Genomic DNA, 26,467 nt, shown 5'->3' with positions numbered 1-26,467 from the left:
GGCAAGGTTGCGGTTGGCAGAGATGATGCTTCTTACACGTATCCTAAGGTCATCCCACCGCTTCCTGCACTGCTGTGTGGTGCGGGGTACGGTCCCCACCGCGCTGACGCGCTCTGCCACCAGGGCCGATATGACCTTCTTTTTGGCTATCGCCGGCCTGGTCATCTGTGGCGAAAAAACAACGGCTGCATTGTCTTGTAGGGTCTCCGCGAGCATGCTCAGTTCCTCCCGGGAGAATCTGTCCTGGCGCTGGCGGTCGCATGCCTTCTTGACAACTTTGGGCATTTTTGGGTGGTTAAGTGGGTGGGTGATGGGTTGGGACAGGTGTCAGGGTTGGATCTGGTGTTGTTGGGAAGGATGGCAATGGATTGTGTTTTTAAAGATGGCCGCCATGCTGTTTCCCGTTCCGCCGCGATGACGCCATTTCCGGTTCCGCTTTTTACGATGACCGCTAATTGCGGACACCGCTGAGTACGGTGGCCGCTAATTACAGTGGCCGCTGAGATGGGTGGCGGTAGTGCACCTTGCACAGCCTACGATGCCGGTAGGGGCCCTTTCCGCCATGGCGTTATTTACACTACCGCCATGGCGTAATGCTCGTGCGCGATGGGTCGGAATGTGGCGCTCTTTCCGCCATCGGTCCACGGCGTAAACATTCATTATGCCATGGCGATAATGTCGGGTACTTACCGCCAGGGTCGTAATGAGGCCCATGGAGTTGAATCTGATGACAAAAAAGAGTGCCTCTTTTAAAAATAAGAGTCTTGCTGTGCAGAGCTTGTGCCTTGAAGATAACTTGCACTGTCTTGGGTGAGGTGCGTGGGAAAAAAAAACTGTTGGAGGAAGGCAGGAAAGCAGAATGCCGCGCTCCTGTTCAGTAAAATGGTGTTTACAGAAGCTGGCAGATATGGGAGCTTTTTATGAGTTGCTGGAGCAGCGCAGACAATAGTTAATCTGGATGAACTGTCTGAAACGAGTGCCTTCCATTGAAGCCGCCCCAGTTTAAGAGTTATAGGCCTAAGAGCAAAGAGACAAGCTTGCTGCGTGCGTATGGTGCTGTCATGTGCACAGGAATGATAAACAATGATCAAGCAGTCGCATTCCATCCTGTGAGAGACACTGTTAATGAGCAAAGGAAGAGGTGGAAACTGAACTGAAGGCAATAATTGCTGTGAGTGAGAAGATGAACAAAGAGGGCAATCTTTCTTGCACATGCCCATGTACGCATGCTTTCTGACACTGGCATGCAATAACAGAGCTGATTAGAAGCAAGGAATTCACCCAGTATCAACACTGGAAGAAAAAGAAATGCTGCATGCAAATGGTATGCTGGGCGCATCGCGCATCTGAACATTTGGGGAAACTGTGCACCTGTGAATGGGCTGAGAAAAGACAGCTGCCCATTTCAAGAGACATTGCTGTGCAAGCTGCATCTCAGCGCCCCATGTGATGTGAAGTGAAGTAAAGCGCTGTGCACTGGAGAATAAACCTCTAGGCGCTTTAAGAAGTGAAAATACACAGCCAGCAAAATGCAAGCTACATTGCCAGGGCTAGAGTAACTGACAAAGACAATATGGCGTTCCAGATGGAAGCAAAAAACTGACAAAGGTAGCTGTTTTGCAAGAGACAACATGCAGAGCGGGGCTTTGGAGTATAACATGAACACTGCACATTAGCCATGATCCAGAAGCCTCATGGCTTAGTGCAAGAATGAATGATTTGTTGAAGCAACTAAAGGAACTAACTCAGACTATCGCTCTCAAAAGGGGTGGCCCAAGAAATCAGCAGACACCCTTTGGGAAACTAATAAGTGGAAAACCAGAGGCTTTAAAGACACTGCCTGTATGGAGAACTGGAGAAAAGGTAAACAAAGCTGCTTGTGCAACTGCAGGCGGTATTGGAGTGAAAGACCTTACCTTTGGAAAATGGAGTGATGCCAGCAGGGCAACCTAAATCAAGATCATGAAACACTGGCAGCAAGTTGGCGCCTGGCGCCTGGCATTCGTGATCGCTTTGGTGACAAAGAAAAGCACTGATCCATTGAGAAGTGCAACCTGGGCACTTATTATACGGCTATTGTAAAATCACAGATCAGTCTGAGGTACCATTGACCAACTATGATCGCATTGCACAAATGAGTTTGTGACTAGGCAGTTACACCCCGTATGGTTGAGTGCAAATAAGTCCCCAGTAACATGCAGAAGGGTGACAAATAATTGCGGTAGCAATGATATGATAAAGTGTGTAGTTACCTGATGAGACTTCTGAAGGCGGGGGTGGTGTTAAGGGAAGGGGTGGACAACGCTAATATTGAAGTTATGATGACATCCTAATGTGGATAACACTGATAGTGTACCTTATGATGAAATCTTAACATTTCTGTTTGTATTTTGCTTAGGCAAATAAACAAGACAGTAGCGTGCCATGATTGGGGGGTAGACGTGTGCAATTGCCGGGTGACACTGATCAGTCAAGCAGACGCATTCTCAGAGAAAGCGGGTCACTGCGAGGTGCAATGTGAACTTTGAACCTGTCCTGTACCGCACTCATTGCTACTAACGTGCGTGAAGCATGAGGACATTTGTTCTGCAACCTGCGAGAAGTGTCCAACAAAGTAATAACTTTTCCAGAACTGTCACGGTGCGGACTTGGCATATTGTCAAACATTTGATGCTGCACATTGAAATGATTCAGTCGACGGTTGTAATGACCGTGTTGATATTTTTTGCCTTTCTTATCTAAAGGACTGTGGACAATGGGTTGTGAACTGTGACATCATGCAACACAAACAGCTGTGTGAAACAGCACTTGAATGCCAACATGTTGAAACCTGATTCTTAAATGCATTTTGAGATTAATCTGTGAAGAAAATACATGTTTTGCCCTTCCCACTGAATTGCTTTAACCAGAGATGTTTTGCCTTTTCCAAAATTACTACATTGCATGTAGCCAGGAAAACGATTTATGAATTGTTGGGGCAGCAGGGTTGGGAGAGCAGGAGCATAATATATTTTGAGATAAAAGGAATGCGCACACCAAAGTTAGCTGTGCGTATGTTAAGGCCTTTGATTTGTAGTAATGCTGCCAAGTGTGTGAGCTCTAATTAGAGATGGTAGCATTTGAAACAGGATGGCTCTTTTCATGTGGTAACATTACGTATACTTATATTCCAGCTAACATTTCTGGAGGTCCATGTGCTTTGACTCAATTAGGACTAATGATGTTTCCTTTACACTCAGCGATAACTCGAGGTAAAAGGTCAACCTTTGAATCTATGGGATTATCTCCTGACTGTGTTTCACATGTACATTTGTTATCAGAATCTGAGGTTTTAGCATTAACCCTTTCATTAGTAGGTGTTTGGGGTTTAGCTGCTGCAGGTTACAAATCTTCGATGAAATTAGCGTGTTTAGTAGTTAAAAGTCTTAATCATACTTTGCAAGCTCTAGAAGAATTACTCCTTGATAGTCAAGTTATTAGAAAAGCTACTTTGCAGAACAGAGCTGCTGTTGATTACTTATTGCTGAAACATCATTTAGGGTGTAATGCCTTTGAAGGTATGTGTTGCTTCAATTTGTGTGACCACTCACGATCCATTGAAAGTCATATTAGAGGTTTGAGGGATCTCATTTTCTCAAGTATCTCAAGATCAAAACAGAAGCTGGTGGGATTGATTATTTTCATGGATACCTGATATTGGGGGTACACTACGTTATATTTTTGCTTGCATTTTTATCCATTATAATTGCTTGTTGTTGTTGCCTTCAATGTGTTCCCAATTTAGTTTTAACATTTCCTAGGTTTCAGAGACCAGTTCCAGTGCCACCTGGCTACGGAAGATAAATATCCAAAGGGTGGAGATGTTCTGCTCAATTTATGCTTAGTTCAAAATGATGCAGGCACAATGCATTCTGGGAGTGCTCAGAGCCATGTTGGATATTTACTTCACTCCACAGTGAAAGGCTGCACACATTTTGCTGAAGTGTTAGATTCACAGTGCTGAGACGAACATGCTTTTTCGAACTTGGTATGCAGTCAAGGCCATTTCTGCTGGGAAAAGCTAACGTTGTTATGACTTGCTACTGTTCTCCATGGAGCATGTTTTTAGAGCAGGGAGGCCCTGCGTTCATTGGGGGGAGCTCTCGATTGACCCAGCTGGCAACTGATGGCTGTTCCTCAACTGCGCAGGTGCAATTCAAGAAGGTTTGAGAATTAACTCCTTTTTTTGGAGTGCCTATATAGGCAAAAATCTGGAGGGGTCAGGTGAGACTTCAGCCAGAGAAGGACGCTCCGTCTGGCCTTCCTGTGAGCTGTGGCACTCTCGTCCTGGCTGTACCCGGGGTCTTCCAGCTGCTTCTGGACGAGATGAGGAATGGTAATACACTCACGGTGATGTATTCTTTTTTTGACTTCTTCACTTTTTCTGTGATATGTACTCGTAATCTTTGAATAAATAGCCGTAAAGAGCTGATTATCTTCCAAAGAGTGCGTGGCTATGAGTTATTGTGTCTGTCTGTTTCTGGGTTGAAGTATTTGCTCTATAATTGCATTGGTGATTTATGGTAGGTCCGTGCACTTTTCAGAGGAGAGCAATACAGGGTGGTAGGCAGTTGAGAACTTGTAGGTGACTCCACAGGTTTTCCACATGGCTTGCATGTAGTGGGACATAAAATTTGATCCCCTGTCAGATATCACCTCCTTGGAAAAACCTACTCTGGTAAAGATACCAAGTAGGGCCTTAGCCACAGCCTGAGCCGTAACAGTCCTCATAGGTATTGCTCCAGGATACCTAGTGGCATGATCCACTACAACCAGGATAAACCTGATGCCTGAAGATGTGGGAGGATCAATGGGACCAACAATGTCAATCCCGACCCTCTCAAAAGGAACTCCCACCACTGGGAGAAGCACCAAGGGTGCCACATTCTTGGCTCCACTCTTGCCAGAGGTTTGGGCAAGTGTGGCAGCTCCTGCAGAATTTGTCTACTTCTGAACCCATTTTAGGCCAGTAGAAGTAAAGAGAGAGCCTTTCCTTGGTCTTCTTAAAACTTAAGTGACCAGCCAAAGGTATCTTGTGGGCTAACTGCAGGAACTGGAGTCGGTTCACTAGAGGTACTACAAGTCTTTTGCCGTCTCTAGGGGTTGACTCAGTCGGTTCACTGTAGAAGAGGCCATCTTCCCAGTGCAACCTATACTTTCCAGGCTCTTTCCCATCGAGCTGAGAAGCTGCCTATAGGCGAAGACCTTCATGAGTAGGACACTCTCTTAGTCCTCTGCTGAAGTCTGCCCTGCTGGGTCCAACTTCAGCCAGGAAAGACTGCAGTTCAGGATGTTCAACAGGGTCAAGATCTCCATCCAGTGTAAGATCCTCCTCTAGATCTGATTCCTCAGTATCTAGTTGAACCATATTGGGTTGAACCTCACACTCAGCCTCAGCTGGTGTAGAAGTCACGGATGTGACTTTGGACAGTCTTGGAGATGTCCTTCTGGGCACAGGAGTGCTTGCTGGTTTCTTGCTGCTAGAGTTAGGTTTCCCCTTTGTCTTTTCTTGTTCTGCAATAGCAGTAAGTAAGTCCTGTGGACTTGGGGTGATAGTTTCCTCTATCATGTCCCCAGGAGAGCCTCTCAAGGTTCTCTCCCTAGCAGACGTTGTGAGTTCCTGCTTCCTTTTGCTGGGAGGCCTGGGGGTCTAGACACAACTCCAAGAGTTTTAAGGTCATTACCCAACAGGACTCTTCCAGGTACGTCGCTTTGCACACTTACATGTATTCTGACAGTCATGTCATTGCACTGGATGAGAGCTGGTAAGTGGGGAACCATTTGCACAGGGCCTCCAGCTAACTTGGTTAGGTGTTTGGGTGCCTTAGCAACATCCTCCACCTTGAACAAACATTCATCAACCTTAGTTATGCTGGCCCCAGTGTCTCTGATGGCAGGGATTTCCTTACCATTCAAAAGAACACTATCTTTGTTATACTCTTTAGTATTATCAAGGATTGAGTTATAGACATCTAAGTTCTGTTGTTCTCAAAGACCCAAGGACACTAAAGAAACACTAGCTGAGACTCTCATGGGAATGTTTCCACTGGCTATAGGTACTTCATCCATCTGGGGGAAGGCTAAGGAGACAGTGTGGACCCCCTGAAGGTTTTCCCTCACATCTGGGATCCCCTTTCACATGGTCAGTTGACCCACAAGCAAAGAATTTTCCAAATGCTTTCTGGAATGGATGTTTGTTCTGACCTCCATCTGGTTTGGGACCAGATGGTACACTAGCTTGATTCGGTTTCCCTTATGGCTTAGCCTGGTTATGTTTGGGGCCCTCTTTTGGATTGGAATTATTGGAATTCTCTTTGTTGTCTTTCTTTGACTGCTTTCCCTCTTCTGTTTTCTGAGTTGCCCCAGAATCCTTGTGAGTAGCCGTGTTGGCAACCCACAAGTCAGCAGCCTTAGCTAACTTCTTAGGATCGATCTTCTTTGAATCAGCCAAGTGCTGTCTAAGCTCAGGAGAGCAGACATCAAAAATAGACTCCAACATTACAAGATTCCACAAACCTTCATAAGTGTTCACTTTGTAACCCTTAACCCAACCATCTACATTTTTCAAATATTCACACACCCAGGTAGCCCAAGGGGTACCATCATGCTTGTTGAGGGTTCTAAACCTCTTAAGATACTGGGAAGGGGTCTTCCCAATTCTAGCTATTAATGCTAGCTTCACACACTCATAATCCTGTTTATCCTCCTCCCCCAACTCCATTACAGCATTACTTGCATTAGGGGGAAGCCTAGAGAAAAGACAAGGAATCAGCTCAGCTGATTTCCTGAGATACCTTGAATCCCATGATTGTACTCAAACATTGCTAACCAATCCAAAACATCAAATTTAGTCTCATACATACCAATCATTTCCTTTGGCATGCAGGGTCTCTTAGGGCTGGAAGACCTAGAAGACTCTGGGAGAGAAGCATTTTCTAAAGACAATTTCTTCATTTCTAGTTCATGGTTCTGCTCCATTTCTCTGAGCCTTAACTCTTGATGCTTCATGGCAGTTTGTGCATCAATACGTTTCACTTCCAATTCAAGTCTCATTTTCTCAAGTGCAAAACTCAGGAGGTTGTGCTTTCTGAGCAGGTAAGGGAGTTGTAGGGTTTCGTAACAAGGACTCATCTACTTCTTCTAACTCAACACTCACAGAATCAGAAACATCAGTATCCACATTTGCTGGAGGGGTAGGCCCTTCTGACCCACTCTCCAGACTTTGTTTTCCCATTAACTTTGCAACCAGTTCAGATTTTATTCCTTTACCAGAGAGATTCTTTTCTCTACACATGTTTCTCAGAACCTCAGCAGTATAGTTTAAGAGACCCTCTTCACTGTAGTTTTCCATATTTTACATGATTTCTTTAGTTAACAGAATTAGTAGTGTTTAGCCTTGTGGTTAGTTGAACCCAAGCAATAGCAGCACTCTAAGTGTAATACTCTACTTCCAAATCCTCACCGCTGTACACCAGTGTTAGGCAGAATGCTGTGCAGTGCCCTTAGGGACCACTACACACAATTAAGACTACAAGTGGTAATACAAGTTCACCTTTGGTACAAGCCTGTACTACTATGTTAAAGTGGTAGCAGTAGCGGAGTAGTCAGGCTTATCTCAAGAGTATATGAGCAGTAGCAGAGATTACACAAAGGGACCACAATTACTGTGACTCAAGCAAACACTGACTCAAGGTTTCAGGTAAATAATATAAGTACATTTATTTTTAAACCATCTGTGAAACACAACACTTCTATTAAATTGAAACCACACGAAAAATATGCTACACACAACCAATTCTCTTGGCACTGAACAACTTCAGGTAAGTACCCTATGTCTTAACGGACCGGTGTTGTGAAACAAACAACGTTACCGGGAATACATATGCGGTCACTTTTTGACAGTAATGACAGTTCGGTCTTACGAAAGATAAACGTATGCGCGGAAATAAATGTTACCGGGGCAAAAACACACTTAGCATCTCAGTTAACCAGAGAGAGTTGGGGGCAAAAATCATAGGCAATACTTTTGTCAAGGCAGACAGAATCAGAGAACACTCGCTGACAGAAATACAAAGGTCAATAGGCCGGAGCCAGTGTCAAGTGGAACCGGGTTCCTGTTGTCGAGGATCACACAGTCAGTCCGTTCAAGATTCAACGTTGCCAGGAGTGCTTGGATATTGTCAACAGAGGAAGCAAAAGTTATAAGAAGGAGGGAAGACAAGGGCAAGCCTTGGAGGAGGAGAAAAGGGATTCACCCTAGTTCCTCGAAGCAGAGCACAGTACCTTATTCAAGGAAGAAGCTGGTGCCATGGCAGTTGTTCCTGGTAGTTTCCTGCAGACCCACGGTTCCTGGAGCTTGGGCAAGAAGGAGGATGTCTGGAGCGTTCAGAACCACACAGGGATGAAGCCAGCAGCAGTGATGGTGAATAAAAGGAGCGCACCTTTAAAAAAATAGGAGGGGTTCTTCAGATGGCTATCCGGACCACTACAGCAGTGTGCAGCAATTTCGACCATGAAGAGGATCCTCTGGCTGTGGAAGATGAGCTGGTTGACCAAACCAGGCTCAAGGGAAGAAGACTCCGGACTGGATCGTCTCTGGTCGTCGAAGGGTAGATAGCTCAGGACTGCAGCAGGGCTTCACTGGGATGGGGTAGTTGCAGCATCCGTCTTCTTCTCCGCTTTCTTTGGTTCCTGGTAGTTCCAGTGGCGACTTTGACTTCCAGCCAAGGGTCCTGCCTTTTATGTGAAAATTCCCTGTTCACACAGCCTGGCTGTCAATCACGCAGCAGAGGGGTTGTCCAGCCCGGACAACCACCTCAGCCAATCAGGGCAAAGTGCAACTTAGGTTTCCTAGGATACTCTGTGCAGGGGGTGACTTCACCCTTCCCTCACATTCAGCCCACCTAGACACCCATGCCCCCAGAGGAGGGCTTCTTGGCAGAAGCCCATCAAAACACTGTGAACAAAGAAGGCAAACCTGGTTTTCCGCTCAAAGTAAAATACAAGAAGGACTTTATCAAAAAGAAATGGTGAATCAACCCGACCAGAGCCAAACGAAAGAGTATTTGGTCAAGCGGGTTTATGTTCGAGGCTAATATAATAGCCTAAAACATAACCACGTTTATATAGTATAATTGTGGTAGAAAAGTTAGGGTAGATACCACTGCCACCAGCCAAGTCTAAATGTTAAAAGAGCAAAACAATGCTCTAGGAGGTACAGATAAAAAAGGCTAAGGACTAACCATTTCCAATACTCCATGTAAGATGGGGTGTACTAGACCTGTGGTTATTTGACTATGTAAAGTTAATGGCAACTTTACCCTTTTCTGGGGGACAGTAGTCAGCCCCAGAAATGGAGTTGGTGGGAAGTCTCAAAGACAACCCTGTGTCACTGCACTGAAGGTGCTGTGTAACACACAAAAGAGTGGGGCTACTGAAGTGGTGTGCTTCAGAGTCCACAATCACAAAAACAGCTGAAATACACATGGCGAAACACAGGTAAGAGTTGGGGAAAAGCTCACTCTTACCAAGTGGAAAAAGTAAACGCCTGAAATCCTGCAAAGCTGCTGAGGGACTCACTAGGTATGGGAAATTAGCCATTGAATGAGAATTCTCCCTAACATATCCTTCCAGGTATCCTCGGTTTGTTGAGCATACACCTTATGTATTGCTCTAGGGTCTGGTTGGTCCGTTCGGTGTGGTCAGTGGTCTGGGGATGATGGCTTGTGGATAACCGAAGGTCGATCTTGGCAATTTTGCAACATCTTCTCCAAAAGGCGGAGACAAACTGAGTCCCTCGGTCAGGTATTAATAATGGTGGGAACCCGTGTAGCTGAACAATCTGTTCCAGAAACACGGTAGCCAGAGCAGATGCAGTGGGAAGACCTTTCAGAGGAATGAAGTGGGCCATATTAGAGAAAAGATCTACGATGACTAAGGTGGTGTTGTATCCTTTGCTGGGGGGAAGATCTGTAATAAAATCCATTGACAGCATATGTCATGGCACTGGGGGTACCATCATAGACGTAGTAGACCTGCAGGACTCTGTTTTTGGGACTTGTGTTGTGCGCAGACACAACAAAGGTTGCGATGAACTGGGTAATGTCTTTTCACCAAGTTGGCCACCAGTAGTTTTTCCTTATTTTAGCTAGGGTTTTTTCTATTCCCCTAGTCCTTCTACTAAAGAATCGTTATAGTTTGCTATGATCTGAGTCTGTAGTTTTGTATCTGGAATGTACAGCCGTCCTTGAAAGTATGGTAGATTGTTCACGATAGTATGTCGATCTCCTTTTGATAACCAGTTTTGTTGTGCTGCTTGATTCATCGAATGTTGTAGACCAGATTTTAAGTCTCCTAAAGAGGTGGTTGCGGCAATAGTGCTTTGGATCAGTCCTTCCGGGATGACGGCCACGGGGTCTGGTGTAGTGAATGCCTCCTCTGCCTCGCTCATGTGTGACGGGGCGTCTGCTTTAACATTGCATACTCCGGGTCTGTAGGTAATTATGAAATCGTATTCCGCGAAGAAGAGGGCCCAGCGGAGTTTGCGTGAAGATTGTGATTTTTTAAGGTATTGCAGATTGCGATGATCTGTGATCACGGTAACTGTATGTCTAGCTCCGAGAAGATAATGTATTCATGCTTTGAATGCTGCCTTGATTGCTAGCAATTCTTTATCAGTGATTGCATAGTTTAATTCGGGTCAGAGATCTTACGAGACCAGAATGCCATGGATGCAACTGTTCTGTTTCGGGGTCTTGTTGTGACAGGACTGCTCCCATTGCAATGCTGGAATCATTGGTTTCGACAACGTATGGTAGTATGGTAGTTCTGGTCGGGGATTTGGCAAAACTGGTGCTGTTGTGAAAGCTTTTTTTAGCTTCTGGAAGGCTTCCTCTGCAGACCAATGAAATTGTTTATTTTTCTGTAGCAAAGAGGTAATTGGGTGGACAATCTGAGAGAACCCGGGAATAAATCGACGATAAAAGTTGACGAACCCGAGCACACTCTGTACTCCCTTTGTGGATGTTGGTGAACACCAGTGGAGGATAGCGTCTACCTTGCGCATGTCCATGCGTATGCCCCGTGATGTGAGAACAAAGCCGAGGAATTCTACCTCTGTCACATTAAAGAAGCACTTCTCCAGTTTGGCATATAGCTGATGTAGCCAAAGTTTTTTAAGACTGCCTCAACATGACTGAAGTAGTCTACCTTGTTGGTTGAGTAGATGAGAATGTCATCAATGTTGACAAGTGTGCAGATGTCCAATAGTTTGCGGAGCACGTCGTTCATGAAGAATTGGAACGCACCCGGGGCATTACATAGCCCAAAGGGCATGACCTTGTATTCAAAAAGGCCATATTTTCTGCGAAAGGCAGTCTTCCACTCGTCCCCTTTATTTGACTCTTACCAGATGATAGGCCCCTCGTAAATCTAGTTTTTTTTATAAATCTGAGCATTTTTAACTTAATCCAGCAGTTCAGGGATAAGCGGCAACGGATACCGTTTTTTTACCGTGATCTGGTTAAGTGCCCTGTAGTCAATGCAAGTTCTTAAGTCTCCTTCCTTTTTTGGGCACAAAAAAGAGGGGCGAGAATGCTGGGGACTTGGGCAGACAGATGAAGCCATTTGCCAGATACTGGTCAAGTTATGTTCTTAAATGCTGGTTTTCCTGTTCTGTTAAGGCATAGATCCGGCTGCAAGGAACTTGGGCCCCGGGTACGAGATCAATTTGGCAGCCGTACGGCCTGTGCGCAGGTAGTATGTTCTCTTGCTCCTTTTGAAAAACCTCTTGGTAATCCAGGTATTCAGGTGGTAACGAACCTGTGAGGACCAGTACGGTTGTTCTCTTCGCTCCTGGATCAGTGAAACCTTTTAATGGGAATCCTTTGTTGTAACAGGTGTCGACACAGTCTTTTGGAAAGGTCAGAACTCTTTTACACCAGTCAATCTTAGTATTGTGGAACTCCTGCCAGGGAATTCCCAATATCATCTGGAACTGAGGAGCGCTGATGAGATCGAAGGTGATGTCCTCTCGGTGACCGTCCTGACACAGAAGCGTAACCGTCTCGGTGTAGTGCGTCACTGGGCCGGATGATAGCTGAGATCCATCGACTACTGTAAAGTTTTCTGATATTTGCTTCTGTCGGAGAGGAAGGCCTATCCGGGTAGCCAGATTTTGGTCAATGTAATTCCCCACAGCTCCACTGTCAATATATGGCTCCAAGGCATGTATTTTTGATGGCTGTTTGTGGTTTACCAAGAGCACAGGGATAACTAGGTGTGAGGTCTGTGTTGGTTCCTTTTCACCGCTCGACAAGTGGACCCCTATGCTTGTTGGCCGTTAGAGTTTCCCGAGTCCTGTTCTTCTTCTTCTTCACTTTTGTCAGTTGCTCCAACTGTTTTCCTGGGTGGTTTCACTGGGCATTCTCGGAGAAAGTGGCCTGCCTTTCCACAGGATAAACAAAGTTGTTGCTGTCTCCTTTTCTCCTTTTCTGCCTTGGTGAGCGGGCTCTGCAAGCCCCCGATATGTATAGGTTCAGACTGATCATGTGACTTGGTTTGATTCTGTCAAGACTGGTAAATCAGGTTCAACGCAGGAGCTGCTGAGTCCCAGCATCCCACTAAGATGTCTAGCTCACAACTAAACTGAACAGCTGAGTTCTAGACACCTCTAGGGGTAAAGGGGAAAAGTGGATAAAATAATAAATCAGACACAGGATCTTCTATTTTCTTCCAGTCTCTGATTGAAAGAGAAAAATGGTTATACAATAAATATATATTATCAGTAACTAGCAACTTGTTATTTAATAGATTAAAGACTTTCCTACCTGAATGTCACCTGCGAAAAGTCCAGAGGAAGTATATTTTTTATGATTTCAGTTTAAGAACTTGTTTCTACCCAAACTGCCAACTGATAGAAAAAACTGAATTGAAACAACTCAGCTCAAAAATCAATGTTCAGCATATCTTTTCTAGTACTTGACTGGAAAGAATGAATTTGAACTGAGCCTGGATAAAAGAAGAACCTTAACACCTTCTTGTCACCAAATAGTGTTCATGCAAGGTTAATTTGACTGAAAGATGGAGAAGCTTAATTTTGTCTTTAAAGTCTTCCAGAAAATAATCTTCTCCTTATTACTGATACTGTTTTCCTGTACTTACAGGTTATTAGTTTTAAAATGTCTTGAAAGGTACCTTTCACTGTTGAGCGTCTTTAAGAAATATGAAAAGTATATTTAACTTGTGCGGCTCCTTTAAAAATACTTGTAATGATGCAAGTGCCTCCTTTTTTCTGCTATGTTTTCAAAATATCTATTCTCTGTCTTTATACTTTCAGTTCGCCATGTTTTGAAGCAGAAATAAATACACAACATCTTTTAAAAATAGAATTTGAAGTCTTACCTTGTTTCTTCTAGTAAACAAAGGGTTAACCTTCATACGGAGATCCGACACGACGGGAAGGAACGCCGCTTCTCCTCATCGGATTACGCTGAGAAATCTCATTCTTCGCGGGACCGCCTGTTACTTCAAGAAAACAAAACGCGACTCTGCTGCAGCCGACGTCCACAGAAGCCCGAACTCAAAGAATCTGACAAGGTAAGTAGTGAATTATAAACAGTTTCTTTTGCGCGCGCGCGCACCTCTCAAAACAAAACTCTTCCTGTTTACCAGTCTCCTCAAGCAAAAAAGCGGAGTTAACCCTTTAGTTGCAGGAATGAAATCAAAGCAAAGAAAAGGAATTTAACTTTGTGCTTGAAATATAAACATAAAATAGCACTTAACTTGAGTTGCGTGGAAAAGACTTGCTGCTTTTTTCTTTCTCACAATGGATCACTTCTCCTTGTGAAAATATATTTTCTTTCAAGTTGCATAGTTCTTCCAAATTGAAGCTTATCTTCAAGGAACTTCTTCCAAGGCCCAGAAAAAAGGAGACAGACAAAAACACGACCAGCTCAGATGAAGAAATTAATGAAAGGCAGTCTAGAATGTAGGGAAAGAAACAAATGTTCACTGTCACCCAACCAGCACTCTTGTCTCTGCCCTCCATCTTGGCTTGGGGTAGCTGCAGCACTCTGAATACAAAAGTCAAGGCCCAACAAAATCTAGAATGAAGGAACTGAAATAATCTCCTATTTATCATGGAACCTGACAGTACCCCCTCTCTTAGACCTCCCTCCCGGACCAGGTTTGAAAGGAAACTTTCTATGAAATTTTGCAATAAAAAGTGGGGCATGGACATTACTAGCAAATTCCCAAGAGCGTTCTTCAGGCCCAAACCCTTTCCAGTCAATTAAATATTGAAGTTTTCCACGACTCCTTCGTGAGTCCAAAATGGCTCTAACCTCAAATTCTTCAGATTGATCCTCTACTAAAACTGGACTAGGAGGAACTCCCAATCTAGTTCCCACAACAAATGGTTTTAACTGACTATGTGAAATGTTGGATGTACCTTTAAATTTTCAGGAAGTTTCAATCTGACTGTAACTGGATTTATCACAGTCTCAATTTCAAAAGGACCTATAAATCTTGGACTAAATTTAGTTCTACCCTTGATTTTTAAATTCTTAGTAGATAACCAAACTTTATACCCAACACAAAATTTTGGCCCAGACCTGCGTTTAACATCTGCAAACCTCTTGTAATTATCCTTACTCAATTGAAGAGCCTTAACAGCTTGTTCCAAATTTTCTTTCATAGACTGTAATCTGATCTCAACTGCTGGACTACCAATGTCTTTTTTAATTGGTTCTCTAAGAAAACGAATATGAAAACCACGACTACAGAAAAAAGGTGACATTAAAGTTCAATCTTTCATGGAATTGTTATATGCAAATTCTGCTATCCAAATTAAATCAACCCAACTGTCTCCAGCTTGCAAGTAACATCTCAAATACTTCTCCAATTCTTGATTCACACGTTCTACTTGACCATTGGTCTCAGGGTGATAACCAGATGTTAATTTAACTTCCACTCCTAGACTTCTACAAAAGGCTCTCCAAAACTTCGAAATAAACTGAGAACCTCTATCAGAGATAACTTGACTTGGTAATCCATGAAGTCGAACAATGCCTTGGGAAAAATGGTGTGCTAATCTTTCTGCAGTAATTTCCCCTTTTATAGGAATAACATGACTTTCCTTTGTGAGTAAATCAACAACTACCAAAATTGTTGAACAACCCTGGTCTTTGGGAAGATCTACAATAAAGTCCATCGAAAAAGTGTGCCACAGATGTGGTGGAATAGGAAGAGGTTCTAACAAACCCATTGGTTTACCCACATAAGACTTGGCTCTAGTACAGGTTTCGCAAGTCTTAACAAAATTTAAAAAGTCACTTCTCATTTCTTCCCACCAAAATTCCCTTCTGACTAATTCTAAGGTTTTTCTAAACCCTGGATGACCTGAAAGTTTTGATTTATGACAATCAATCAAAATCTTTTCACGGAGCTTCTCAGAAGGAAGATATAGCCTGTTGTCGAAATAAGGTAAACCATCTTTAATCTTTCTAACAGGGTCTTGCCTAACCCATTCTTCCATTTGCTCTATAGTCATACTATCTTGAATCTCTCGTAATAAACCTCCTTCATCTAGAGTTCCAGCAACAATAAAATGTTCAGAAGAAATCACAGGCTGTTTATCAATTTCCTTCAATTTTTCACTACCCGGAAACTGACGAGACAATGCGTCAGAACTTCCCATTTTGACTTCCGGGTTTAAAAGTGATTATAAAATCATAGTCTGAGAAAAACAATGACCATCTCAATTGTCTTGGCGTTAAAGTTTTTGCTGATTTCAAAAACAAAAGATTTCGATGATCAGTCAAAACTGTAACAGGATGTCTTGCTCCTTTTAAATAATGGCGCCATTCCTCGAAAGCTGCCTTGATCGCTAAAAGTTTGCGACCCATGAGAGTATAATTAACTTTAGAAGAAGAACATTTCTTGGAAAAATAAGCAACGCAATGCAATTGTCCAGTAATACCATGCTGTTGAGATAAAACCGCTCCCATTGCTAAATTGGAGGCATCTGCCTCATCAAAAAAGGGCTTGCAAGGGTCAGGATGTAAAAGCACTAGACCTGTAATAAAACTCTCTTTAAGGGCTTGAAAAGCCTCTTCAGTTTCTTTACTCCAAATTAATTTAACTCCTTTCTTTAGTAGTTTAGTAATTGGAGTGATTATTTGAGAAAACCCCTTGATAAACCTTCTATAAAAATTGGCAAAACCCAAAAAGCTCTGTACCTCCTTGACTTTAGTCGGAGATGGCCAATCTTTAACAGCTTTTATCCTTTTGAGATCCATCTCCAAACCTTTTGGAGAAATCACAAAACCAAGGAACTCTACAGAAGAGGTATGAAATTGGCTCTTTTACAATTTTGCAAATAAATGGTTTTCTTTCAATTTTTGTAGGACCAATCTAACATGATTTTGATGTTGCTGCAAATTTTTAGAATAAATCAGAATGTCATCTATGTAAACAACAACAAAAATGTCCAAAAACTCTCGTAAAACTTCATTAATAAAGAACTGAAAAGAAGCTGGGGCGTTACATAATCCGAAAAGCATCACTAAATATTCAAATAACCCATACTTAGTCTTGAAGGCTGTTTTCCATTCATCTCCCTCCTTTACTCTAACTAGATGATAAGCACCTCTCAAATCTAATTCAGAGAAAATCTCAGCTCCTTGACTTTGATTTAACATAATTGAATTTAAAGGTAAAGGGTATCTATTTTTGATGGTAACCTTGTTCAAAGCTCTATAATCTATACAAGTCCTTAATGTTCCCTCTTTTTTAGGCACAAAAAACAAAGGAGATGCCACTGGGGATTTGGAATGTCTGATGAAACCTTTTGCTAAATTTTCAGTTAAATATTCTTTAAGGTAATCGTTTTCCTTTTCTGTAAGTGCATAAACCCTACTACAAGGTAACGTGGGTCCTGGCGCAAGTTCTATTTTACAATCGAATGATCTATGAGGAGGAAGACTACCTGCCACAACCTCATCAAAGACATCTCTATACTCCTTGTAACAATCTGGTAAAACTCCCATCACTGCTCCAATTGTATGAGAATGGGTAAGAGCACCAATCTCCCCAAGGAATCTGGCACAATTTTCAACCTCTGATTGATTATTTTCTAGAGATTTAACTTCAAAACAATGTTCCTTGCAAAAACTGGAATTTAATTCTATCACTCTACTACCCCAATCAATTAATGGATTATGAAGTGTAAGCCAAGGCATACCTAAAATAATCTCCAATTGCGGAGCATCAATAATCTCAAATATCAACTCCTCTCCATGGTTCCCTGCAATAATCATTAATAAAGGAGAAGTTTCATGCGTGATGGGTCCTGAAGTCAGGTCAGACCCATCCACAGAACTAACCTGCTCAGACAAAACCTTTTTGACTAAAGGAATTCCTAAATCTTTGGCTACTCCCCAATCCATAAAATTTCCCATAGCTCCTGAATCAATAACCACAGGACCACTACCCACCAGTTTCTTCTCAAAAATCAAGGATACGTTAATTGTAATATGAGGAACCGCCGCCTGATGAGTATTGGCAACTTGATGATTCTTGTTGTCGTGAGTTGGGACCTTCTTTGGACTAAGAGGGCAATTCCCAAGAAAATGTCCACTTCTTCCGCAATAAAGGCAAAGATTATTATTTCTTCTTCTTTCTCTTTCTTCCTTGGAAAGAGGTCCCCTAAATCTTCCAGAGCCTTCAGAATTTTTTGACCTAAAATCTCTATTTACAAACTCTAATCTGGGTCTATTTAATTGAGGACTAGATTTAATCTCTTGTTTACTGTCTGCTCTTCTACGCTCAAGTCTTCTTTCATTTTGTCGAAAATCTAACTGAATCACTAAATCCTAAGAGCATCACAAGAAGTTGGTCTATTTACCACCCCTGACAAAGCATCTTTCAATTCATCCTTTTACCCTCTGTAAAAAAGAGATGCTCTCTTCTCTTCCGGCCAGTTACTTTCAATTACTAAAGTCTTAAATTGGGTAATATAACTAACTAAAACTCGATTTCCTTGTTTTAACTCTAGCAACTCACTATCTACCTGCAAAGATTCTTGACGTTTATCGAATAATTTACTAAACTCCTCCTTAAAAACTTTTAAATTAAACAATGCTAAATCTTTCTGTTTTACTAAAACCCCTGCCCAACTAGCTGCCTCCCCAGAGAGGTACGAAATCATAAAAGTTATTTTAGACATATCAGAAGAAAACACTTCCGGCCTACTTAAAAAATGCAATTCACATTGAGTGATAAAGGTTTGAAATCTTTTTGCCTCTCCAGAAAATCGTTCAGCTGGTGCCAACGGCACCGGAAGAATTAAAGACTTCAAACCTCCTATGGCTCCTAACTCTGAATTTTCTCCTTGCCTTGAATTTTCTCTTTCCAAATAGGAGGTTCCATAATCTGTTCTTCTCTCCTACTAAAAAGTCTTTCTTCCGAAATCTCCTGAAGATGTGTAACCTTAACATTTAACTCCTCAAACTTTTTATTTAAAAGAACATTCTCATTAATAGATATCCTAACTTCTTCCCTCAATTCCTTAATCAAATTCCCCAACTCTTCCATAATGATCCTGGAACGTGGTCTCAGCAGCTCAGACGAAGTAAATCACTTGGGCCTTTCATTCTGTCAAGGCTGGTAAATCAGGTTCAACGCAGGAGCTTCTGAGTCCCACCATCCCACTAAGATGTCTAGCTCACAACTAAACTGAACAGCTGAGTTCTAGACACCTCTGGGGGGAAAGGGGAAAAGTGGATAAAATAATAAATCAGACACAGGATCTTCTATTTTCTTCCGGTCTCTGAATGAAAGAGAAAAATGGTTATACAATAAATATATATTATCACTAACTAGCAACTTGTTATTTAATAGATTTAAGACTTTCCTACCTGAATGTCCTCTGCGAAAAGCCCAGAGGAAGTATACTTTTTATGATTTCAGTTTAAGAACTTGTTTCTACCCAAACTGCCAACTGATAGAAAAAACTGTATTGAAACAACTCAGCTCAAAAATCAATGTTCAGCATATCTTTTCTAGTACTTGACTGGAAAGAATGAATTTGAGCTGAGCCTGGATAAAAGAAGAACCTTAACACCTTCTTGTCACCAAATAGTGTTCATGCAAGGTTAATTTGACTGGAAGATGGAGAAGCTTAATTTTGTCTTTAAAGTCTTCCAGAAAATAATCTTCTCCTTATTACTGATACTCTTTTCCTGTACTTACAGGTTATTAGTTTTAAAATGTCTTGAAAGGTACCTTTTACTGTTGAGCGTCTTTAAGAAATATGAAAAGTATATTTAACTTGTGCGGCTCCTTTAAAAATACTTGTAATGATGCAAGTGCCTCCTTTTTTCTGCTATGTTTTCAAAATATCTATTCTCTGTCTTTATACTTTCAGTACGCCATGTTTTGAAGCAGAAATAAATCCACAACGTCTTTTAAAAATAGAATTTGAAGTCTTACCTTATTTTTTCTAGTAAACAAAGGGTTAACCTTCATACGGAGATCCGACACGACGGGAAGGAACGCCGCTTATCCTCATCGGATTACGCTGAGAAATCTCCTTCTTCGCGGGACCGCCTGTTACTTCAAGAAAACGAAACGCGACGCTGCTGCAGCCGACGTCCACAGAAGCCCGAACTCAAAGAATCTGACAAGGTAAGTAGTGAATTATAAACAGTTTCTTTTGCGCGCGCGCGCACCTCTCAAAACAAAACTCTTCCTGTTTACCAGTCTCCTCAAGCAAAAAAGCCGAGTTAACCCTTTAGTTGCAGGAATGAAATCAAAGCAAAGAAAAGGAATTTAACGTTGTGCTTGAAATGTAAACATAAAATAGCACTTAACTTGAGTTGTGTGGAAAAAACTCGCTGCTTTCTTCTTTCTCACAATGGATCACTTCTCCTTATGAAAATATATTTTCTTTCAAGTTGCATAGTTCTTCCAAATTGAAGCTAATCTTCAAGGAACTTCTTCCAAGGCCCAGAAAACAGGAGACAGACACAATCACGACCAGCTCAGATGAAGAAATTAATGAAAGGCAGTTTAGAATGTAGGGAAAGAAACAATTGTTCACTGTCACCCAATCAGCACTCTTGTCTCTGCCCTCCATCTTGGCTTGGGGTAGCTGCAGCACTCTGAATACAAAAGTCAAGGCCCAACAAAATCTAGAATGAAGGAACTGAAATAATCTCCTATTTATCATGGAACCTGACAGTACCCCCTCTCTCGGACCTCCCTCCCGGACCAGGTTTGAAAGGAAACTTTCTATGAAATTTTGCAATAAAAAGTGGGGCATGGACATTACTAGCAAATTCCCAAGAGCGTTCTTCAGGCCCAAACCCTTTCCAGTCAATTAAATATTGAAGTTTTCCACGACTCCTTCGTGAGTCCAAAATGGCTCTAACCTCAAATTCTTCAGATTGATCCTCTACTAAAACTGGACTAGGAGGAACTCCCAATCTAGTTCCCACAACAAATGGTTTTAACTGACTAATGTGAAATGTTGGATGTTCCTTTACATTTTCAGGAAGTTTCAATCTGACTGTAACTGGATTTATCACAGTCTCAATTTCAAAAGGACCTATAAATCTTGGACTAAATTTAGTTCTACCCTTGATTTTTAAATTCTTAGTAGATAACCAAACTTTATACCCAACACAAAATTTTGGCCCAGACCTGTGTTTAACATCTGCAAACCTCTTGTAATTATCCTTACTCAATTGAAGAGCCTTAACAGCTCGTTCCAAATTTTCTTTCATAGACTGTAATCTGATCTCAACTGCTGGACTACCAATGTCTTTTTTAATTGGTTCTCTAAGGAAACAAATATGAAAACCACGACTACAGAAAAAAAGGTGACTAAAGTTGAATCTTTCATGGAATTGTTATATGCAAATTCTGCTATCCAAATTAAATCAACCCAACTGTCTCCAGCTTGCAAGTAACATCTCAAATACTTCTCCATTTCTTGATTCACACGTTCTACTTGACCATTGGTCTCAGGGTGATAACCAGATGTTAATTTAACTTCCACTCCTAGACTTCTACAAAAGGCTCTCCAAAACTTCAAAATAAACTGAGAACCTCTATCAGAGATAACCTGACTTAGTAATCCGTGAAGTCGAACAATGCCTTGGGAAAAATGGTGTGCTAATCTTTCTGCAGTAATTTCCCCTTTTATAGGAATAAAATGACTTTCCTTTGTGAGTAAATCAAGAACTACCAAAATTGTTGAACAACCCTGGTCTTTGGGAAGATCTACAATAAAGTCCATCGAAATAGTGTGGCACGGATGTGGTGGAATAGGAAGAGGTTCTAACAAACCCATTGGTTTACCCACATAAGACTTGGCTCTAGTACAGGTTTCGCAAGTCTTAAGAAAATTTAAAAAGTCACTTCTCATTTTTTCCCACCAAAATTCCCTTCTGACTAATTCTAAGGTTTTTCTAAACCTTGGATGACCTGAAAGTTTTGATTCATGACAATCAATCAAAATCTTTTCACGGAGCTTCTCAGAAGGAAGATATAGCCTGTTGTCGAAATAAGGTAAACCATCTTTAATCTTTCTAACAGGGTCTTGCCTAACCCATTCTTCCATTTGCTCTATAGTCATACTATCTTGAATCTCTCGTAATAAACCTCCTTCATCTAGAGTTCCAGCAACAATAAAATGTTCAGAAGAAATCACAGGCTGTTGATCAATTTCCTTCAATTTTTCACTACCCAGAAACTGACGAGACAATGCGTCAGCCTTCCCATTTTGACTTCCGGGTTTAAAAGTGATTATAAAATCATAGTCTAAGAAAAACAATGACCATCTCAATTGTCTTGGCGTTAGAGTTTTTGCTGATTTCAAAAACAAAAGATTTCGATGATCAGTCAAAACTGTAACAGGATGTCTTGCTCCTTTTAAATAATGGCGCCATTCCTCGAAAGCTGCCTTGATCGCTAAAAGTTCGCGATCCATGAGAGTATAATTAACTTTAGAAGAAGAACATTTCTTGGAAAAATAAGCAACGCAATGCAATTGTCCAGTAATACCATGCTGTTGAGATAAAACCGCTCCCATTGCTAAATTGGAGGCATCTGCCTCAACAAAAAAGGGCTTGCAAGGGTCAGGATGTAAAAGCACTGAACCTGTAATAAAACTCTCTTTAAGAGCTTGAAAAGCCTCTTCAGCTTCTTTACTCCAAATTAATTTAACTCCTTTTTTTAGTAGTTTAGTAATTGGAGTGATTATTTGAGAAAACCCCTTGATAAACCTTCTATAAAAATTGGCAAAACCCAAAAAGCTCTGTACCTCCTTGACTTTAGTCGGAGATGGCCAATCTTTAACAGCTTTTATCCTTTTGATATCCATCTCCAAACCTTTTGGAGAAATCACAAAACCAAGGAACTCTACAGAAGAGGTATGAAATTGGCTCTTTTACAATTTTGCAAATAAATGGTTTTCTTTCAATTTTTGTAGGACCAATCTAACATGATTTTGATGTTGCTGCAAATTTTTAGAATAAATCAGAATGTCATCTATGTAAACAACAACAAAAATGTCCAAAAACTCTCGTAAAACTTCATTAATAAAGAACTGAAAAGAAGCTGGGGCGTTACATAATCCGAAAGGCATCACTAAATATTCAAATAACCCATACTTAGTCTTGAAGGCTGTTTTCCTTTCATCTCCCTCCTTTACTCTAACTAGATGATAAGCACCTCTCAAATCTAATTTAGAGAAATTAACTCCTTGACTTTGATCTAACATAACTGAAATTAAAGGTAAAGGGTATCTATTTTTGATGGTAACCTTGTTCAAAGCTCTATAATCTATACAAGTCCTTAATGTTCCCTCTTTTTTAGGCACAAAAAACAAAGGAGATGCCACTGGGGATTTGGAATGTCTGATGAAACCTTTTGCTAAATTTTCAGTTAAATATTCTTTAAGGTAATCGGTTTCCTTTTCTGTAAGTGCATAAACCCTACTACAAGGTAACGTGGGTCCTGGCTCAAGTTCTATTTTACAATCGAATGATCTATGAGGAGGAAGAGTACCTGCCACAACCTCATCAAAGACATCTCTATACTCCTTGTAACAATCTGGTAAAAGTCCCATCACTGCTCCAATTGTATGAGAATGGGTAAGAGCACCAATCTCCCCAAGGAATCTGGCACAATTTTCAACCTCTGTTCGATTATTTTCTAGAGATGTAACTTCAAAACAATGTTCCTTGCAAAAACTGGAATTTAATTCTATCACTCTACTACCCCAATCAATTAATGGATTATGAAGTGTAAGCCAAGGCATACCTAAAATAATCTCCAATTGCGGAGCATCAATAATCTCAAATATCAACTCCTCTCCATGGTTCCCTGCAATAATCATTAATAAAGGAGAAGTTTCATGCGTGATGGGTCCTGAAGTCAGGTCAGACCCATCCACAGAACTAACCTGCTCAGACAAAACCTTTTTGACTAAAGGAATTCCTAAATCTTTGGCTACTCCCCAATCCATAAAATTTCCCACAGCTCCTGAATCAATAACCACAGGACCATTACCCACCAGTTTCTTCTCAAAAATCAAGGATACGTTAATTGTAATATGAGGAACCGCCGCCTGAAGAGTATTGGCAACTTGATGATTCTTGTTGTCGTTAGTTGGGACCTTCTTTGGACTAAAAGGGCAATTCCCAAGAAAATGTCCACTTCTTCCGCAATAAAGGCAAAGATTATTATTTCTTCTTCTTTCTCTTTCTTCCTTGGAAAGAGGTCCCCTAAATCTTCCAGAGCCTTCAGAATTTTTTGACCTAAAATCTCTATTTACAAACTCTAATCTGGGTCTATTTAATCGAGGACTAGATTTAGTCTTTTGTTTACTGTCTGCTCTTCTACGCTCAAGTCTTCTTTCATTTTGTCGAAAATCTAACTGAATCACTAAATCCATAAGAGCATCACAAGAAGTTGGTCTATTTACCACCCCTGACAAAGCATCTGTCAATTCATCCTTTTACCCTCTGTAAAAAAGAGATGCTCTCTTCTCTTCCGGCCAGTTACTTTCAATTACTAAAGTCTTAAATTGGGTAATATAACTAACTAAAACTCGATTTCCTTGGTTTAACTCTAGCAACTCACTATCTACCTGCAAAGATTCTTGATGTTTATCGAATAATTTACTAAACTCCTCCTTAAAAACTTTTAAATTAAACAATGCTAAATCTTTCTGTTTTACCAAAACCCCTGCCCAACTAGCTGCCTCCCCAGAGAGGTACGAAATCATAAAAGTTATTTTAGACATATCAGAAGAAAACACTTCCGGCCTACTTAAAAAATGCAATTCACATTGAGTGATAAAGGTTTGAAATCTTTTTGCCTCTCCAGAAAATCGTTCAGGTGGTGCCAACGGCACCGGAAGAATTAAAGACTTCAAACCTCCTATGGCTCCTAACTCTGAATTTTCTCCTTGCCTTGAATTTTCTCTTTCCAAATAGGAGGTTCCATAATCTGTTCTTCTTTCCTACTAAAAAGTCTTTCTTCCGAAATCTCCTGAAGATGTGTAACCTTAACATTTAACTCCTCAAACTTTTTATTTAAAAGAACATTCTCATTAATAGATACCCTAACTTCTTCCCTCAATTCCTTAATCAAATTCCCCAACTCTTCCATAATGATCCTGGAACGTGGTCTCAGCAGCTCAGACGAAGTAAATCACTTGGGCCTTTCATTCTGTCAAGGCTGGTAAATCAGGTTCAACGCAGGAGCTGCTGAGTCTCACCATCCCACTAAGATGTCTAGCTCACAACTAAACTGAACAGCTGAGTTCTAGACACCTCTGGGGGGAAAGGGGAAAAGTGGATAAAATAATAAATCAGACACAGGATCTTCTATTTTCTTCCGGTCTCTGAATGAAAGAGAAAAATGGTTATACAATAAATATATATTATCACTAACTAGCAACTTGTTATTTAATAGATTTAAGACTTTCCTACCTGAATGTCCTCTGCGAAAAGCCCAGAGGAAGTATACTTTTTATGATTTCAGTTTAAGAACTTGTTTCTACCCAAACTGCCAACTGATAGAAAAAACTGTATTGAAACAACTCAGCTCAAAAATCAATGTTCAGCATATCTTTTCTAGTACTTGACTGGAAAGAATGAATTTGAGCTGAGCCTGGATAAAAGAAGAACATTAACACCTTCTTGTCACCAAATAGTGTTCATTCAAGGTTAATTTGACTGGAAGATGGAGAAGCTTAATTTTGTCTTTAAAGTCTTCCAGAAAATAATCTTCTCCTTATTACTGATACTCTTTTCCTGTACTTACAGGTTATTAGTTTTAAAATGTCTTGAAAGGTACCTTTCACTGTTGAGCGTCTTTAAGAAATATGAAAAGTATATTTAACTTGTGCGGCTCCTTTAAAAATACTTGTAATGATGCAAGTGCCTCCTTTTTTCTGCTATGTTTTCAAAATATCTATTCTCTGTCTTTATACTTTCAGTTCGCCATGTTTTGAAGCAGAAATAAATACACAACGTCTTTTAAAAATAGAATTTGAAGTCTTACCTTGTTTTTTCTAGTAAACAAAGGGTTAACCTTCATACGGAGATCCGACACGACGGGAAGGACTGCCGCTTCTCCTCATCGGATTACGCTGAGAAATCTCCTTCTTCGCGGGACCGCCTGTTACTTCAAGAAAACGAAACGCGACGCTGCTGCAGCCGACGTCCACAGAAGCCCGAACTCGAAGAATCTGACAAGGTAAGTAATGAATTATAAACAGTTTCTTTTGCGCGCGCGCACCTCTCAAAACGAAACTCTTCCTGTTTACCAGTCTCCTCAAGCAAAAAAGCCGAGTTAACCCTTTAGATGCAGGAATGAAATCAAAGCAAAGAAAAGGAATTTAACGTTGTGCTTGAAATGTAAACATAAAATAGCACTTAACTTGAGTTGTGTGGAAAAGACTCACTGCTTTCTTCTTTCTCACAATGGATCACTTCTCCTTATGAAAATATATTTTCTTTCAAGTTGCATAGTTCTTCCAAATTGAAGCTTATCTTCAAGGAACTTCTTCCAAGGCCCAGAAAACCGGAGACAGACACAAACACGACCAGCTCAGATGAAGAAATTAATGAAAGGCAGTTTAGAATGTAGGGAAAGTAACAATTGTTCACTGTCACCCAATCAGCACTCTTGTCTCTGCCCTCCATCTTGGCTTGGGGTAGCTGCAACACTCTGAATACAAAAGTTAAGGCCCAACAAAATCTAGAATGAAGGAACTGAAATAATCTCCTATTTATCATGGAACCTGACAGATTCTCACGGAGTCATTCGTAGACTGACCGCCCCTCTGCTTTTGCTCAATCCATTTTCCGATCGAGCTGCACTGTCAGGTCGATGTATTCTGCACATCCAT

This window comes from Ambystoma mexicanum, chromosome 9, assembly GCF_040938575.1.
Source record: "Ambystoma mexicanum isolate Mex_15411 chromosome 9, UKY_AmexF1_1, whole genome shotgun sequence".
In the NCBI taxonomy this organism is placed as follows: Eukaryota; Metazoa; Chordata; class Amphibia; order Caudata; family Ambystomatidae; genus Ambystoma; species Ambystoma mexicanum.
Note: the sequence above shows the minus strand (reverse complement) of the source record.